Source organism: Bombyx mori, chromosome 5 (assembly GCF_030269925.1).
Source record: "Bombyx mori chromosome 5, ASM3026992v2".
Classification (NCBI taxonomy): domain Eukaryota; kingdom Metazoa; phylum Arthropoda; class Insecta; order Lepidoptera; family Bombycidae; genus Bombyx; species Bombyx mori.
Window position 1 is genome coordinate 3,371,674 of NC_085111.1, and position 13,588 is coordinate 3,385,261.

General features: G+C 37.7%; 1 protein-coding gene across 2 annotated transcripts in view; it reads right to left on the bottom strand.

Annotated features, from left to right (window-relative positions):
• The window catches only part of LOC101743475 (syndecan), a 291,892-nt gene that overhangs the window by 277,312 nt on the left and 992 nt on the right, over nucleotides 1-13,588 (bottom strand). The gene's annotated exons all lie outside the window — the stretch shown is intronic.

The window sequence follows — 13,588 nt, forward strand, 5'->3', positions numbered from 1 at the left end:
TAAATAAGTAGTCCCATTGGCCCGAAAACATATAAGTCATAAATCATACGGCACCCGGAAAATCTGCGCTCACAATAAAATCTCAATTGAAATAGCGAATGTCCTTGAAAACTACACTATTAAAGACGGATGCAGCTAGTTAAAGCCCGTATTGCGATGTAGCCAGCTCGGTACATCGCAGTACAATGAACGAAGCTATTCGCATCCGACAATAATCGGGCACCACAAGTCGTACGTGTCCCATTGGGCTTAATGGAAAAATTACGTTAATACTTTAGAAGCATTTGATTTCTGTTGAAATGAAAAAAACTGAGAACAAAATCAGGCGCTTTTAGCTTCTCAGTAAAACAAGTCTTTCGATATTAATATATTTGCGTTTATTTATTTGTATTAAAGATTTTTAATAATTTCGTGTTAAGATTATGATTCAATTCCAGTGTTTTAGGACGTACGTATTACCTGTCTATCAAATAATTATTGCTTTTTATACAACCAATAACTTTGCCTAAAGTGATATTTCCGACAGACTCAAACAATTGAAGATCTTAACTGTTGTATTGGACTACATTGGTAAACGATCTAATAGACTTTTCACATGATGAATGAATTGTCTTATATAATGGTTGTCCCACCTTTCAACCTGGAACGCACGAATCTTTCGCGGCAGAACTGGACAGGATGGTGGTATAGGTTTCGTGGTGGAATAGATACCACCATCAATACAAAAATAGGATAGATCCATTTTTTTCCGTCGCGAAATTAATATATTTGTAACTACCGCCGCAAATATAATTGTAACAGGTTTCGATGCACAATAATACACTGCATAACATAATGTATCCCAAGATTTATAGCTTTTGCGAGTTTGGTTTTTATTTTTAAGTCCCTATCTATCGGCAAGCGAAACATCTAATCCCGGTTCACAGCCTTACTTTGAGTTTTTCTATTATGATTAGTTGAATCAGTCGGGCCACCAGTAATCTCTCAAACATAAAAAACATACTTATCACACCGGAGATTCATCTCTTCCCTTTTTATGGTCTCCAAGAGTTCCCGCGAGGTATTGACTGGCCCACAGTACAATTTCGTTATTGTTTCTTTGCGTCCAGCTCATGCGAATATTGACGTTATTATACGATATCATTCTTTACTCACTCAAGTTGTCAGCGAGCACGTGACGGATGTCCCCAGAATAATTGGTATAAGTGCCTATGAGATTTGAAAACCGGTATAGTCGCTTGATACGAGTGCTTCATATCTCTTATCGTTTGGGCCACGAATATTTATTAATTAGCTTTAAAGGCGTTGAATTTATTTGACTTGCAGATGCGCAACCCACGAATATTACAAATTTATGAATGGATGTGAGTCATATTGTAAATGTAAAGGCGGCTGAGACACCATCTGTTCTACAGATGTTACTATCCTTTGATTTTTGTAATCGTCTCTTGTTTATTTTGTTTAACTAACTAAAATGCCTTTACAAATGTTTGATTATGAATTTAGAAATCGATACGGGGCTATTTATAAATCTTAAATAAATGTTGGGCTTCTTCAATCACATCAGTATTTTAGGAAATTCAATGTTTCTTTCCATTTTGGTCCGCTATGCGTTCTTAGACGAATCGTCCGATTAAGTTTAAGTTAAGTTTTCTGATTAAGAAACTTTGCTCAGGTATTTGTGTTCCAGGGCAATATTCTGTGGGTAATTTTTGCCAATTCATGTTATCTGGTGTGCTAGTAGTTTTAATCAAACATATCACAATCGAACGCGGCCGGATTTTACTAGTTGCAAATTTTGAGAAGCATTAACATTTGCTCTCTCTGTATGTGCTCTACGCTTTGAATCTCTGATTTCCCTTGTATGTATTATGATTGATAATTTTATTAAAGTCGTTGTGGCCTAAAGGATAAGATGCCCGGTGTGTTCGTACCTATACAGCGATGCGACTGGGCCGGTGTTCGAATTCCGCAGGCAGGTACCGATCTTTCTGATTACTGACGTACTTAGCAAAATTTTCACGAATGGCCTCACCTTAAAGTAATAACATTGTGTAATAACTAAATGATGCCCGCAAAAATTATAAATTGCGTAATCACTGCTGGGCCTGTACGAGTAGGTACCACCACCCTACCTATTTCTGCCGCGTAGCAGGAGTGCATTTCGGTTTGGCGGGGCAGCCGATGTACTGTAAAAGCTGAGACTTGGAACTAATATCTTAAGGTGGGTTGTTGATGTCAGTGGGCCCTAGTGTCCATTTAACACCATGTGGATCGTGAGCTCCACCAATATTAGCAATAAAAACAAATATTTCTGAAATCTTTGTGTTAGACGGATCCTTTTACCACAATCTGCATATTCAGTGTAAATTTTTCAATCTAATTATGTTTGATTGCAAACACAATTTATGCTAAATGACACTAAATACTACAAGGCCAAATTACACTTAATAGTAGAAAAACAGCTTTACAATAATTACTATTTTTTTATAATATTATGTACTAGCGGACCCGACAGACGTTGTCCTGTAAAAATTCATTCAATTCGATCCAGCCGTTTAGTTGTAGTATAGATAAATAATCTAGATACCGACTGCAGCACCATCTGCCGGGCTGATTTGTGAACCTAAACCATCCAGGGTGCCACCCAAACGCATACAAAAAAATCATTCAAATCGGTCCAGCCGCTTAGGAAGAGTTCAGGGACGAAGACACGCACAGAAGCAATATATACCTATATATAAAGATGTAGTTTTACTACAGCTCTTGTAAACGCGGAATGAGTTTTACTTTTCTTATTCAAATAGATGAGTCAAGCCGTTACCGAAGTCATAATATTGTATACATAATGTATACATATAAAAAAAAATATACATATAATTAAAAACTTCAATTAATCACATTTTCATAAATTCGAAAGTGAGTTTGTTCATTACGTATTCATATATTAAGTACTCAACTGATTATGATGAAATTTGGAATATACGTTGTCAGTGGTACATACATATATAGAAGCCCATAGGGTTCATTTTGACACGAAAAGAAGTGTTATTCCCGAAAGATCTTAATTTGTACATTATCGCGAGTGAACTGGTAAAAACTAGTCTTCTATATATATATAAATGAATTGCTGTTCGTTAGTCTCGCTAAAACTCGAGAACGGCTGGACCGATTTAGCTAATTTTGGTCTTAAATTATTTGTGGAAGTCCAGAGCAGGTTTAAAAGGTAGATAAATATGAAAATGCTCGGAATTAAATAAAAATAACAATTTTGTTTTTCCTTTGATGTCCCCCCCTTCGGACGGATTCCTTTTGTTTGTTTTAAGTTTATTTTATACAAAAGCGTAGGTATTTTATTTATCGATTGAGGCACTACGAAGTTTGCCGGGTCAGCTAGTCTTAATATAAAACATATACGTGAACCTTTCAATATTCCATTATCAATGTTTGTAAACGTGAATACAGGTGTGATCCAATTAAGATTTAACAATGGCAACCCATTGATCCATTAAGTCAATTAACATGGAACTCGTTTGAGAACAGGGCAACGATTTTTGCAAGGATTTTCTTTATTCCTAAAAACGAAAGTAGTTTAAATTAGTTCTCGTCAAATTACCTTCGAATAGCATTAAAAATCGCGATAGAATAATTAAACTATGTTTTTTTATAAACAAGCAATGTAATGCAATTTGATATCAGCCACAATCAAATGACTCGGGGTGTCCGCCAGGTGTCTATGTTGTTTTTTTTCCAACTTATTCTAGTAACCTCTAGTAACGACTTTAAATACATGTCATTATGGTATGTAACAGGGGTTAATGAAATTGCCATTTTATTGTAATAGGTACTTCGAATTGACATAGAACCTTCATGGTTTGAGATTTTTGAGTAAAACTTTTTTCAAATGGTACTAGTGAGGTTCTTCTTTTAAAAAATGTGCAAAATCTGGTTATCGACTTTCAGTTGTTTTTTTTATTTAGCTTAGACAACAAAGATAGATACTTCGAAAATTCAAGTGATTTTTGAATACGGGTTCCGACGCGAAACTAACGAAGCAGAAACAGCTCGCAATATCAATGTTGCGTTTGGAGAGGGGACTGCTAATGAACGCACCGTGCCATTTGGTTTAAACGCTTTCGTGATGGAAATTTTGATTTGAAGAACAAGCCACGTGGAAGACCGTCCACACATGTGTATAACAATGAATTGAAAGAGATAGTGGAAGCCGATCCCAGCCAAACTACTCAGAAATTAGCGGCATGGTTTAACCTTATCAATAATATTGACTCATTTGGGGAGCCTCATGATTTGACTGATCTGCAGAAAGACGCGCGTTAAAACTTGTGATGCCTTGTTGAACCGAAAAAGAAATGAAGGAATATTGGATCAAATTGTGACATGTGATGAAAAGTGGATTCTTTACGATAACCATCCTATCCAAGAAGGTGATCATTTCTGCTTTTGTTGCCGCTAGCAAGGTGGTGTCGTCAGCATATTGTAAGTTGCAAATTTTTTGACCGCCGATGGTTATGCCTCCAGCCCAGTTTTCGCAGATACGTCTCATTATATACTCATCATATATATTGAATAGGGTAGGTGAGAGGATGCAGCCCTGCTGAACACCTTTTTCGACACTGAACGATTTGGATAATGTCTTGTCGACTCTTACTATTCCTTGGCTGTTATGATATAATGACTGTAAGCCTAACTCCGAACAATTATAGCAAAACTTGCAGTGAAACAGCCCCGACTCATGAATCGATCTTCACCATTATTGCTACATGATAACGCGAGACCTCATACAGCACGAGATACCGTTTTAATTCTACAGGAACTGCAATTAGAAACCATTCGCCAGACCTTGCTCCAACGAACTACCATTTTTTTCGTGATTTGGACAATTTTTTTTTTATTGCCCTTGTAGGCAGACGAGCATACGGCCTACCTGATGGTGAGTGGTTACCGTCGCCCATGGACTGCAGCAATGCCAGGGGCAGAGCCAAGCCGCTGCCTACCGCTTGATACTCTCTACAAGCCTCGTTTGAAGAAGGATTGGATTTGATTAAATAAATATGTTAAATGAAAAAAAAACGAGTACAAAGTTTTACTTTAAGTTTACAGAGTTTTCAGTACAAATCGGCAATTCAATACTTTTTAACCCCTAATACTATACAGTCGGGCTTTTACGAAAATGCATGGTGAGGTCCAAGTTACTTATTTCTACTTCATATCAGTCATAGTTCAGTTCCAAGGAAGAGACAGCAACGACACAATTAAATCGATCGAATCGATAACCACTTAATACCAGACTGGCCCTAACCTAGCGCCATTTGTCAACCTGGTTTGGCAGTATAAAATTAAATCGAAAAATCAATTAAAATGTGTTCTTCCTCTCGACTTTAAAGCTAAGCTGCGAACGCCACAATAAACATTTCTTTCGTTTTCCACTATTTATTTTCCATTGAAGTGTACAAACATTTGCCGAAGTTTTCCGCTAAGGCATTTTGCGCTGGCCCAATTAACTATAGTTGGACACTTTAATTGGCTGAATCTGTTCAAGCAATGTTATCATTACCTACCCAATCTAGTTTTCTTTTGTTGAAGTTATTCTTTTATAAATTTTCGGTTAACATTCTTTTCATTAGCAAACGAGACAACATCATTCACTATTTTTGTTAAAGTTCTCTGTTAAATGAAATTGTATTTTTCGTTCATTTTAAGAATTAGAATCTCGGTGCCAAAGGATAGTATCTAAAACCAATAAAACAAACGTGCGCCATGGAAGCAAAGCAAAAGTTAGTAAAATACAAATTTTCAAATGTAATGTTTTGATTTTATTCTTTTTTATATAACCTATCCAACGTTTCCTTGAAATGTTCCAATACACTTTTTTTTATTTATTGCTTAAATGGGTGGACGAGCCCGCCTGGTGTTAAGTGGTTGGAGCCCATAGATATCTGCAACGTAAATTCCGCTGCCCACCTTGAGAAATGAGTTCTAATTTCTCTGTACTTATATACTTTTATTTTGACACTACTATTAGCACTACACACTACTATTAGTATTACTAAGCTATATCATATTGACTACATCCAGCCTTAATTTCCTGCAGTAATTATAGCGGATTTATTAATGATGAATGCTGTAAGTTTCTATTTCGATATAAAAAAAGAAGAAATTCCTACCGCAAATTCTTTTTTGGGAGCAGCTGTTAAAGTTTCGTCCACGTTGCATTGTCTAGTTTGAACATTGGAAACAAAAACCAAATAACAATGGGGGCGGGGATCTGTCGACTGCCGGGTGGGACACGTGGTCGATCGTCGTTGGATTTATTTATTGTGCTATTTATTAATGTATTTATTTATTCCTGCTTATGCTAATAGCCTTGAGAGGCCATATCAGCGTTACCCTTGCGTGCAGGTGATCTCTCAGGGCTCAAACCGGAGTTGCTATTTAGGAAGACGTTTTGTGCAAAGGATGATCGATTCAACATTCAACATTTCTTTGGAAAATCTAGCGTAAGCCCGAAGGCGTGAAGGCGAAACCGTGGACTGTGGATAGTGGAGAGGATACCATAGACTTTAAATAGAAGCAAAAAAAAAAAGATTTTGCTAAACCAGTCAGACTGTAAAGTCTGTAAAGTGAAAGATGATAATAATACAGCTTTTATATTCTTCTAATCAGATTCTCATAATAGGGATGAATCGACAAGGTTATGACCCGCTTGGTGTGAAGTATTTTCGGAATACATACGCTACACACCTGAAATAGGAAACATATATAGAAATTCATAAAGCATTATAATTATTATAATGCATTGGATATGTATCGGAAATACTATAATTGCAATTAAAAACGCGATATTAATCCGTAGATATGTCTACGACTCATAAACAACCGAAGGAAATACTACTTAAGCTCACTTGAGCTCACTTTACAATTTTTTCACACCAGTAGCAACACAGTTTGTAAACACCAGATCGCATAACTAGCTAGACTACAACGACCCAGCTTCTTTTGTGATCAATTTTATACTTACGCATTTAAAAAAGTGTTGCCAATCTTAACCGTAACTTCATATTAAAGTGACTGGAAATCAACGTGTTCTTATACGCCATTAGATATTTGCGTGGATACTTAGTCTCTATTCTCTATTATTCCCTCTTCTTTCAACCACATCATTGTCGCAAGATCGCACGAGAGCATACCCACGCTTTAAGTTCATGAGGTTACAAGAATTTTAATTTCTCCTTTCTACAAATATATTTTAATTTAAGCTGATGGTGATCAGCCAACCAAGCTATGTAATTTACAATTTTACGTTCCCTTATTAATTTTATGGTTCATTACGTCAAAGTCCATTTCGAAAGTGTATTTGAAAAGAATGCAGCAACACTGACCATCAACTGACATTCACATACGAAGAGTGCGGAAGTCACGTTGTATTTCTCGGAAACGGAAATAGTCAACTGAGAATAGATACTTCCCACGGCGCAGAGTTGGTTACAAAAATACGAAACGGATAAATTTTAAAGAAGTTTCGGTTTGGTTTAAAACGTTTTGTTCTGTTTTTAGAGTTTTTATTTATGCGCAGTAAAGGTTTTATAGTAACTGTAGCAGATTAGCAACACTTCATCTTTTCCGCTCGAGCTCCTGAAAAGTGAAAAGTGTTTTTCACTGACGGTAGGACCTCTTGTAAGTCCACACGGGTAGGTACCACCGCCCCGCTTATTTCTGCCGTGAAGCAGTAAAGCGTTTCGGTTTGAAGGGTGGGGCAGCCGTTGTAACTATACTGAGACCTTAGAACTTATATCTCAAGGTGTGTGGCGCATTTACGTTGTAGATGTCTATGGGTTCCAGTAACCACTTAACACCAGGTGGGCTGTGAGCTCATCCACACATCTAGGCAATAAAAATAAAAAAAATAAAAGTGATTTAGGAACTAACAACTAGATAGAAATAGAGAGAGTAGAAGATATAAAGTGCATTTGTGCGAAATTTCATTCAAATCCGCGTTCAGCCATTTTTGCTTTTATTTCTTTTTCCCTAATTGGTAGTGTTAGTAGCCTAAGGGTTCCAAGTACGCACGGACAGGTAGGTGAGCTCACGGGCTCAACCTGCGAGAATTCCTAACACTGGCCCTAGCAAGAGCAATGCTTCGCTGAATCTACCACCGGATCGAAATTGCGAACCACTGAGAAGATCCAGCGAGAAACTCCGTGGGTTTTGTCTATGGGCTAGTTCGCACATCGTACTCTTCGTCGTAATCGATAAGGGCTCGATGAGGACAGTAACCGGTGTTTGAAAAGCCCAAAAGCACCGAGAGTGGATCCAATATGTTTTAACACTTATCGGTTCTAGATTTAGGTCGTCGTAAGGATCAGCATTCCTCACATATCATAGTCATCAACATTCCTCCGCCGGCTATCCTGCATAAATGGAATTGTATGACTTGAGTTATAGGGCCGCGTAAGCGAACACTACACTTGTATAGGTCATAACGGAACGTATGCATGTTTTGTAGACTGTCATCTTGTTACGGAAGAGCAATTGAGACTAGAAAATCATGGGGTAGAGTCGATCGAGTAGAAATGCAGCTCGGTCGCACACTGACCTAACGTGAGGACGGAATGTCATCCCTCTGTCGAGGGTGTCGTCTGAGTACTTAGACTTGCTCCATGATATGGACTATCCAAATATTTTGGTGTAATGGCCTACCGTGCCCAATTCGAGAAAAGATGCTAGCAGTGGTCTGTCCAAAATTGATGGCCGCGATCTGGAGCAGTAGAAGAACGACATCTTCCTACTCGAGTAGTACATAGCCGGACCATCGCAGTTATGCCGTTATAATTATTTAAATTTAAAGGTTGTGAATGCCCCTTCTCCTCCGATCGCTGGACTGTCGCCAAATATGTGAAATACAACCATTTGCTGGAACAACACGCGCACCACCGATCGTACGTTGGCGATAGCATCGATGCCAAAAAACTTAAAGTTTACAATTTAACAAATCAATCGGATAAACAATGCTCTATTATTTGAACGCCAGGAAGTAATTTTTTAATTAATTCGAACAGTCACATGTGGGTAATGAATTTTTTTTATTGCTTATGTAGGTGGACGAGCTCACGGCCCATCTGGTGTTAAGTGGTTACCGGAGCCCATACACATCTACAACGTAAATGCCGACACCTACCTTGAGATAGAAGTTCTAAGGTCTCAGTATAGTAAGGTTTCACCACCCTGCATATTTTTACCGTGAAGCAGTAATATGTTTCGGTTTGAAGCGTGGGGAAGCCGTTGTAACTATGTAGATGTCTATGAGCTCCAGTAACCACTTAACACCAGGTGGGCTGTGAGCTCGTCCAACCATCTAAGCAATAAAAAATAAAAAGTTACAACGGCTGCCCCACCTTTCAAACTGAAACGCATTACTTCTTCACGGTAAAAATAGGCAGGGTGGTGGTACCTACCCGTGCGGACTCACAAGAGGTCCTACCACCAGTAAATTAACCACCAGTAAATTTATCATGAAGAAAATTTCTTTCCAAGAATTTATCGTGCAAAACGTTTAGCATGCGCCTCATTTTCGCTTAACCCTCTACGGCTGTCGTCATTAGGCGACGAAGCGAAAACTTTACGAGATACATACATAGACATAATATGTATAATACATCGCCTTCCTCTCAAACGCTTAGGGCTTATATTTCCGAACGCGCTTAAGAAATGTTAGTTCGAAACATCATTCTTTTATTCTATACTAGCTTTTGCCCGCGGCTTTGTCCGCGTGGAATAGTTACTTTGGCATAACGCAAAATTTTACCCACCTCTTCATTTACGTAGAAAGTGAAAATATTTTTTAATAATAGAATGTTAAGGAGTTATAGTATAGATAGGTATTATGTATACATTTTTTTTTGGGTTAGGCAAACACTTTTATGGATATTTGTATTAAACGGGAAGCCAGCAGCTTGGCTCTGCCCCTGGCATTGCTGAGGTCCATGAGCAACGGTGACCACTCACCAGCAGTTAGGCCGTAGGTATGCTCCGTCTCTCTACACAGGCATTAAAAAAAATACCAGTAACTAAAGCGTTAAGTTATGCACTAGCTCCCTCCACTATCACCGACTCAACATTCTCTTTGTCTCCTCGACTGAGAGCCGACAAATTTCATTAATGCCTTCGAATTTAAGGCCTTTTGTGTTACTTTTCGCATTAAGTGTTATTTTAACACGATTGGTGTAATTTTTGGAAACTTGAAATTACGCTCGAGAAAATATTGATAAATTACCACAATTTCTAGTGCATATATGCTAGAAACAAAAAAAATGGCGTTACCGATGACTCGACTTCGGAAGTTAAGTACCTCTATTAGAAGACATTTTAGGGCTTCCACAAAATGTTCGATAATTGTATGGATATTTTAGAAAATGTATTAAGGAATGTATGTGCATACGTGCAACAAGACATATAGATAAATGATACACCAGAATAGCACTATTATTATTATAATAATAGCCTTGCAACTTTTTGTGTACCTTTATATCTTTTTACATAATGTTAATTGGGGGATTTAAATGTACTTTTTTTATAAACAACAAGCTCGCTGAGTTTGATTCGCGGATTCTTTTCACGACTGCGATTTTAGATCTGCTGGTCAAGTTTACGTTTATATTCAATATATAAAACGACATCCATATTCGAATTATTTTTATTGCATTAAAATACGTGGAGGTGTTCACCGCCCACTTGGATCAAGTGGTTATCGTGATCCATAGAACAAACGTGAATGCAACCACATTAAATTAGGAGATTGGATTGTGTATATTATCCTTGAAACAGGTACAAACGACTGCTTCGCGGGAGAAATAGGCAGAATGGTACCTGAATCACAGGTTTTTGGGATGGAGAAATTGCTGGTGATCGAGTGGCATTTCCAGCTTCACTGGGATAAGTTGGCTCAGCTAGGAGGGGAAGGTTTGCTAACAGATCCTCAGGAGGGTCCTCCTCCTAAGGGGACCTGCTGGCTCCAGGCAGCTGTTCGCGATTGCATCTACTACCTGGATGAGAAGTTGTGATAGCCATTTATATTTATTACTAGCTTTTGCCCGCGACTCCGTCCGCGTGGAATAGTTACTTTGGCATAACGCTAAATTTTACCCCCACTTCATTTACGTAGAAAGTGAAAATACATTTGAATTATAGAATGTTAAGGAGCTATTTAAACCCCCTATTTTGAAACATTATATATTGGTGCTCCACTTGTATTGGTCTTACCGTGATGTTATATAGCCTATATAGCCTTCCTCAATAAATGCGCTATCTAACACTGAAAGCATTTTTCAAATCAGATCAGTAGTTCCTGAGATTAGCGCGTTCAAACAAACAAACTCTTCAGCTTTATAATATTAGTATAGATGTACACGATTTTGAAATCTAATATACCTGAAAAAAATACGATTGTAATCGACTGATACTTAAATAAAAATAATCAAGATCTATTAAAAAAAACGTTGTGTAATATGTTTTAAAAATACATTTATTTGGTGATAAAAAATAGCGTATGCGTGCAAAGAAGAAGTTGCCAAAAGATAATTCGATACATACTTAAAATGGAACACAGCATTTTATTTATTTGGCTCAATTTTAATTTGATTGGGCCTCGCTTACTTAATTGGTAATACTTCATAATAATTAACGATTTAGTTTAAGATACAGTTTGTTTATATGGATTAAGGACGAACTAATAATCAGGATATTGAAAAACGAACAGAATTCATTCACGCGATCATAGACTCATTAACCAAAGCCGATTGATTTTAGGAGTGCAGTGACATTGAGACCGCTTCAACGATTGCAGTCAAACATTGAAAAGGTGAAATACGGTCACCTATCCCGGTATAAAATATTCAACAGACAAGATTTCTTTCATATTATCACGGTGTTTGGTTGCTGATAACTGCATATTTGAGAGCACACGTATGTACGCTTGCAAAGATAAATATGTTTACATTGATAACTTCGATTCCAGCGCTGTGTAAAATAACTGTTTATGGACGATTTACGATATGGATAATTATGCTAAACATAATATATGGTTCTGGTGAGGATCGTAGCATCTGGCTTTTAAAATTATACTTACATCGTAACTTATTAACTTTTACCGTGCTATATCTTAATTACCATTATGTGGACGTCTAGAGAAATCCGTACGAAAAAGAAAACCTTAGCTGTATACGAAGTGTAAAATAAATGCGCTGTATTTTTCTATAGGTATATTACTTGAATAAAACAATTCAAATTTTTTATTTTTTTTTTTGCTTAGACTGGTGGACGAGCTCACAGCCCACCTGGTGTTAAGTGGTTACTGGAGCCCATAGACATCCACAACGTAAATGAGCCACCCACCTTGAGATAAGTTCTAAGGTCTCAGTATAGTTACAACGGCTGCCCCACCCTTCAAACCGAAACGCATTACTGCTTCACGGCAGAAATAGGCAGGGCGGTGGTACCCACCCGCGTGGACTCACAAGAGGTCCTACCACCAGTTGCCGTCATTATAAAATCAATTTACTTAAGTTTGTTTATTTTAAAAAAAAATCTCAACTCGATGTTTTACGACCGAAGCGAAAAGCATCACGAAAATAAACATAGATAAAAGTGTAATTACTTCTGTTTAATTATTGAAACAATTCTTAAGGACTTGCTTGTTTTATTACTTTGATGGGTGAATAAACTCATGACCCTCATATTAAAGCGCCAACGCCACCATCCTTGAGGCATGAGGTCGGTCTCAATTGTTTTGTATAAGCTGGAACGCATGACACTTCCCAGCAGGAATGGTGGCGAAAAGCCACCCTGGAGTGGTGGTCCCTATGCGGTCTCAAAATATGTGCATACTGTGCGGACGGGCTGTTTCATGCTGCATTCTGCAAAACCATTATCTCGTCTCGGCGTATTTCGACTGTTTTATTTGGTGATTCACGACAATTGACAAAAGCTATGTGGGTAGGACCTAATCTATTGTAGGGAGCTTGGCTTGCCCCTGGCATTGCTGAGGTCCATGGGCCACGGTAACCACTCACCATCAGGTGGGCCGTATGCTCGTCTGCCTACAAGGGCAATAAAAAAAAACTTTTTTCGTCGTTCAATTATTTACTTATTATCAAGCCACTATTAATTTGACTCTTGGCTGCCCCTAACTACATAATTATATTTTAGTAGGTACAGTAGGTATTTTCCACGCGTATTAATTGAAAGGTTATAGTGATGTACCGATAACTTACATTCTTTTGGTATTTTAAGTAAAATGCCCTTGACAGAGGGCCATTCGGCTACGTATCCCTAAAATATTTGGACAATATTTGATGAAGCGTTATCTAGTGTGCGTCTCGGGCATACCGAAAATTCTCGTAAATGAATGCTCAAGAAACTGTTAGTCATCGGTTCACCATTCTATTGTATGCTAAACTAAAATGGTCATTATTTAAGTGCATTTTAGTTCATTCAAACTTGACACTAAAACGTGATAAGCGTATGAAAGTAACAGAATAGTATATGCTTTTAAAAAAAATATCATTCACGTATA